Genomic DNA, 7,108 nt, shown 5'->3' on the forward strand with positions numbered 1-7,108 from the left:
ATTTATTATTTTAAAATATAAATATTAAAATCTTTTTTAAAAAGTTCAAGTTTAAGATATATAAAATATATCATAAAATATTATTAACAATAAAGAAAGATAAAAATATGAAATAAAAATAGTATGGTAGGATATTGAATTTTATTAAACAAAACCGTTGTAAATAAAAGAAATTATATGGTTATTGAATTATGATGTGGAAGAAAGAGAAAATGATATGAAATATGAAAAGTGTAGTTTAGGATGTTGAAATTTTTTGACAATTGTACATAGTTTTAGAAAATCATTATTATTGTACACATAGCCCCCAATCAGTGCCGGACTAACATTTTTCATATTTTATCAAAATCATAAAACAGTATAAAACAACTTTAATTTTTATTAAATAGAAATGGAAGTCTATAGTTTGTTCAGGAAATAAAACTGTGATAAAAATATTTATTGGTAAAATTAATTTTGTTTTTTATTTTTTTATGCAAAATTATCCACTAAATTTCTACAGTCATTTTTTTTCAACCATCCATTATATGTCTATCATAAAAATCAGTAAACACAATCCATAAATATTATCGTAATAAAGTGAAGCTATCAAGCTTTTATCACATTTCGAAAACTATGAACTAACAAACATATCTTTTTATTACGTAAAGGATTAGTTGAAAAAACTGAAACATTAAAACTAAACTATATATTAAGAGTTAAGAGAAAAGATGACAAAAAGAAAAATTAGAATAAAATAAAATTATGCAAAACGATGCAAAATAATAAATTGAAACCAAAAGAAAATCTGTTTTGTTGCTAATTTTAATTAGAGTTTGAATTATCATCTAAAATGGAAATTTACTAATATATTTAATATATAACAAATTTATAAATATAGTTGAAAAGTTCAACAAATTTTATATAGAAATGCCTTATAAATAATATTTTAACAAAAAAAATTACAAATATTTATTTATTTATAGATAATAATACGAATATTTTTTTAAAAAATATGCCCTATTATTTTGGATGCCCTAATCCACGGCTTGGGTGGCTTGCCCTCTAGGCCGGCCCTGCCCCCAATACGTCACTCACATATTTCTACCGATCAGTCGGGCGTAGGCTTTAGGCGTCTGCTTAATCCAACTTTTAGAACAGTGACTTCACGTGTAGAGCTAATAAATAATCGGTGGATCAAGTTTCGCAATCCTTTAATTACTAACCAATATCCATGTGTTTTGCCAAACTCCAACAAAATGCGCATTTACTTTTCGTTTTTGTCGGCAAGTAAAACCACTTATCGCACGTGATATTTCTTAAAAGAATCGAGTATTGTTGGATCGAATTCTAAGAGTAACAAAAAAAAAAAATTCTTAAAAATTCTGAATTCCATTTAAAATACATCCAATCATGATGAAAAAGAATAAAAAAATTGATCATGTTAGTTTCGCTAGAAAAAAGTATTTGGTTGATTTTACTGATTTCTATCGTTTTATCACTCTAAAAAATGTAGGTTATATCGGATAATTTATAAAGTACAAGAGACATATATTTAAAGTGAAAATTTTAAAATAAAAATTCTATATATTTTTCTATAATAGATGAATGTTATATTTGTTTTTATTTACAGATTAATGTTATTATTTTCTATAGAGAAATTAGCGAAATTATAAGCTCAATGTAACTAACCTAAATAAATTTATGCCAAAAAAAAGTTGAGAAACCAAACCTAGAAACAAAATAGTCTAAGTTAAACATTATTAAAACTTTTTTACTATTGTAACAAAATTAATAATTGCCAAAATTAATAATTGCCAAAATGTATCTTTAGATCCGAGTTCATCTATTGACAAAAATAAAATAGTCTTTCGGATAAATACGCAATAGGTTAATTCAATGTGAGGTGAGTGGAGCGAAGGTCTCTTACCTCATTTTAACTCTTCATTTATACTGTATCTTTTTTTGGTTGAAATGTGTATTTATCAACAAAGAAAAAGATAACTTGTTACAAAAGAAATGTCATTAGTGTTGGTATATGATGGTTGTGTAATCCTACTGATAATAAGTGGAAAAGTAAAGGAAAGTTTAGAAGGGTCCACCACACACGTCAATGTTTCCACCTCGATCTAAAAGTAAACATTCCAGCTGAAAAATAACAAAAAAAGTTCTTTCATAACAAAAAAAAACAATTACTGCTGACAAAAGAAAACAATTACTCTAATTATAGTGGCCCTAAAGTTTTTTTTTTTTTTGAGAGCCAGATTATTCTAAAGTTTCCAGCGTTAAATTTCCATCTCCTTTACCTTAGCTTTAGTTAGTAACCTTTTGGAATGGTGGAATCACGTTTCAAACACAATTCCACAAATATTTTACCAATCAAGAAAAGTTGCAGAATGAAAAAAAAAAAAGCAAAAATACAAATTCGCGTTTTTTTGACAAAAAAATAAAGAGAATTTCATTAGGTGGAAAATTGAGTATTAGTAGATTGTTGTGAAATTTTTTACAAAATTAAGATTTTTATATTATTAAATTATATGCTAATAACAATTTAAATTTTAAAATAAATAGCAGTAATTTTTCTAGCGATCAAGAGTTATGTTGTAAATAAAGTTATACTATAAATTATTTTGTAGAATTATAAAATGTCAATCTATTATTAAAAGGGCAAATGTCAATAATAGCACCTTTGAAGTTTATGTCTCAAAAATAACACTAGAAGGAGAAAGTCACAAAAATGACATTCATTAAAGAGTGAAATATCCCTAATACCCTTGGTTTAAAATTAAATAAACAAACAAAAATAAATAAAAATAAATAAAATAAAAATAAAAAAATGAAAAAAAGAATTTTTTTTTATATATTTTCAGATTATATGTTTTCAGATTCGAAATTTTTATAATTTTTTTTTTCGATTTTTTTTTTTTCAAATTTTCTTTTTATAATTTAAAAATACTTTTTGAAACTGTTTTTAAAATTTTTATTTTCTATTTTAGTATTTTGTTTTTATAAAATTTTAAACCCTAATTCCAAAACCCCACCCCTTAACTCTAAACCCTAAGGTTTGGATTAATTAACCCAAGGGGTATAAGTGTATATTTACCTCTTTAATGAAACCTATTTTTGTGACTTTGAGCCTTGAGTGCTACTTTGGGAACATAAACTTGGTTTGGTGCTATCCTAGTCTTTTTCTCTTATTAAAACGTATCGAAAGATAAGCTAAATATTTATAATAAGAACTAAAGTATTTTTAATAAATTTTAGTTATTTTCACATTTTGTTTTTCCTTATAACAAAGTAAATACCAAATACATATTTTATTCAATTTAACAAGTATTCCATCATTCCGCAAAATTTATTTTTTTCCGCAGCTTAACTATTTTTTCCGCAATTCTGTGATTACGCGATGGTTACCAATCAGAGCCCATATCTCATTCACTCTAGATCATCTGTTTCCAGAAAAGAAATCATATTGACAAATTAGAATAATGAGTCTGGTGAGAAACATTGAGGGTCTGACTGGTAGCTTCAGAATAAACCAGAGTAAAAAACAAAAGCAAAAGATAGAACAGAATAAAATGGCAAAAATTAAGGAAGAGAATAAATAACTAAAATAAATGCTATTATTATAATAAAACTGAGAGTAAAATTAATTGTGTATATATTTTCAATTAACAGTGATCATAGTAAAAATAAAGAAATATTTGCAAGTTTCAATTTGATTGGTAAATTACTAGTGAAACATATAATTAACTAGGGGCATTGCCCCTGCGCAAGCGCGGAGTTGTCGACAGAGTTTTTGTTTCATCTCAATATTTGCTAAGATTATTATAGTTGTGAATTTTGCGTTTTGAGCTGTTTTTCAAGTTTTTTTATTGTTCGAGGAATATAATTGTGATGATGAACTGTGTATGCATTGTTCTCTATTTATGAATGACTAAATTGTGATAGTAATGTGATTGATATAGTTTGTGGTGTCGTTTATTGTGTCACTGAGACTTATTGGTTGTTTGTCTTTTTAATTTGTTTCTTTTATTGTTGAGAGTATATAAATTATATTAAAGTTGTTGAGAGTACCTTTTGTTCTGGATATTTTTTCTCCAGTTTAGTAGTGTAAGTCGTGTCTTATAAGTAATAATTTTCATTATCTTTATTATGTTTGCTATATGTTTCTTTTTTATTTTTTTAAACGTGTTGCTCTTACTAAACTTTAAAAACAAATACATGAGGACTTGTAGAAATAACTATAAAATGAGTGACAGTTATGAGTATTTGGGTCTTAATGGATTTTTAACGAATTTATTTATTTCTCATAAGAAGACAATAGCACTGACCAGTTGATATTGGACATGTAAGCTATTTTTATAAGACAAGAGGAGTGAGCAGGTGGAGATGTTGTTGCTGCATTTGTGTCCGTCGGGATAGTCTCTTGTATCTTCTGGTGTGTCTGTGTTTGTTTTTCTTTTATTTGATGGGTAATATGTAAACAAAAATCATGTTTAGTTATATTTATCAAAGTTCGTAACTTACTCTGCTTTTTTGTTTAAGTAATTTTACTGATATTGGTTGTCGTCTTTGTCTTCTTCGTTGCGAAAGTAAGTTTTGAAATTGTTAAATAGTTGGTCATGTAGTTTGTATTTGTTTAGCTGACTCGATGTATGTGTCGTTGAGTTTTAGTTGAGGTGATTGGTTTGATATATTTGTTTTGAAGTTTATTTCTAAGACTAGACAAAAAAAGAGAGGTGATCATTAATGATTCGTCTTTTTTTGGAATTCTAGTTTTTGGTGTTTTGATTGTTTGCCTTGTTGTGGTTTCTTTTAAGGTGTAAAATAAAGGTTTGTATAAAATTAGTTTGATAAGTAAGGGAGATAAATAGACGATCACAAATTTTTGGTATGAAATATTTTTGATTATTAATGTTAGCACAATATAGATAATAATATAAAGGGAATTGTGTGTTGATTGTTTCTTACGGATCAATAAGAAGACGGATAACGACTCGAGCTGTTTCTTTGGTAAGGTCAGAGTCCTGGACATAACGAATTTGCCCAACCACATCTACGAGTTTAAATATCAGTTATGATATCGAAACATAATATAAACTCAGATGCAATATGATAATATACATGGGAGTTCTAGGTTTGTGTTCGCAATCACTTGGAAATTGTCGAACAATCTAATTTTGACTGGAGATTGATCTTAGGAGCATCCGTGATGACTTCATCAATAATAGTTGGTGAGATGAAATGAATGAGGAATGAATGATTAGTTATCTTGTACATGCTTGAGCACCTAGCAACCTCAAAACGATCGACTTTCACAATGAAACCGACTTTCAAAGATGGTATGTAATGATTAGCACGTCTAGTGGGAATAAACCCATGAATCACAGAATCTACAAATAACATTATTCAACAAAGAATCAGGAAATCAATTAATAACGATTATATTAAATAAGTGTGGTAAATCGAAGATTAACTTACCTTTTCATCAAAGAAGAGAACCGTGATTCCTATAAACTCACTGTCTTTCTTGAAGTTCAGGGAATACAAGAAGCGAGGATGTTAGAGACTATGCTCTGACTACTACGACCAAGACGGAGAGATGTGAAGGTTGAGTGACGGACGCCGGAGACGTCGGTTTGAGGAACTGGAAAGATAGAGAGAGACATTTTCTGGAAGATGGTTAAAGCTAAAAGGAATCAATGAGTTTTGTGTAGATGCAGATTAGGTTCATCAAAGATGAGAATCATATATATAGGGTTTACAGAAGGGCTACAAATCAGGAATATTTATGATCAAGCGATTTAAGATGGGGAAATGAAGAGTTCACCGGTGAAAAAATAAATTACGAACAGACACACAGTGCAACTATGTAACTCATACTTGTCTGAGACAATGATGAAAATAACCCTAACTCATGTTAAACGAAGATAATTTACAATATGGGAAAACTATAATTGTTGCTTTTTTCATATAACGTGATGAAGCTCATTTAAAAATGAAACTCATAATACACTTGTAGGTCCGACCCACAAAGAAAAGCGAAGAAGCAAGGGTTTTTCCGACCTTCATAAATATATATTAGTTTCGGCCATCAATGTACAAAGTATCATTTAGTTTAGTGGTATAAATGTTGGTATTTATATCTCAATAATCCGGGATTCGAGCCATAAGCTTGATACTTTTTCACACCTTTTAAAAGTAAGATCCACGAAACGCTAACGTGGCGAGTTGAGGAGAGAGCAAAAACTCAATCATTATAATATAGATTTGTTATTAGAGTAATAAACTATTGCTGTCACAATCTAATAGAATAAATCAGATTAAATATGAGAAAACAAAATTAAAAATAGTTTTTTTTTTATGTTACTGGAGTTTACTTTATGAGTTTGAATGGTTAAAATTGTTTTTTGAAACATGATGGTTAAAATAGTTAACAAAAGAGGTGAAAAAAATTATTCTTATTTACTTTATAAAATTACCAATCAAGTCAAATTATTTTTAGAGTTACTCTAGGTACTAAAATAACATAAACAAAAAAAAACACATTGTAATTATAGATTTGATGGAAATAATATTACGGATGTGATTAATAGTGTAGCGACCAATATAGTTTTATCATAGAGAAATATATTATAAATCTGCACCCTCTCGGATCGATAAACCTTTTGAATGAAAATATCTTTTGAAAAAAAGTCAAGTTTTGCTTCCGTATTTAGGGGAGTAAAATGGTAGAAATAAAAAGATGAAAATAGAAAGAAAAAAAATGTTAGTTTCAGAATAAAATTTTCCTTGTATTTATTGTAGAGTGATAGATCCTTCTACTTTTATTTAGTTTTGAAGTAAATGGACAGAAAACAAATTTAAATTAATTTTCTTAAAATAGTAACTGAGTAGAAATATTTGTTACTCTACTTTTATTATCGCTGAAACTATTTTTCCAGTTACGCTCTATTTTTTTTTTTCTTTTTCTTTCCCACATTTATAGTTTTCTCCTTTTTATTCTTTATAAAAGAAAAATAGAGGTGAATTGAAAATGGTTTAAAAATTCTTTTTGTTTCTTAAGAAAACAATGAGTCTTTTCTGGTTTCAATGGTTATCTTCAGCAATATTCAAAGTCGTTTAC

This window comes from Brassica rapa, chromosome A09, assembly GCF_000309985.2.
Source record: "Brassica rapa cultivar Chiifu-401-42 chromosome A09, CAAS_Brap_v3.01, whole genome shotgun sequence".
NCBI classification, from domain to species: Eukaryota; Viridiplantae; Streptophyta; class Magnoliopsida; order Brassicales; family Brassicaceae; genus Brassica; species Brassica rapa.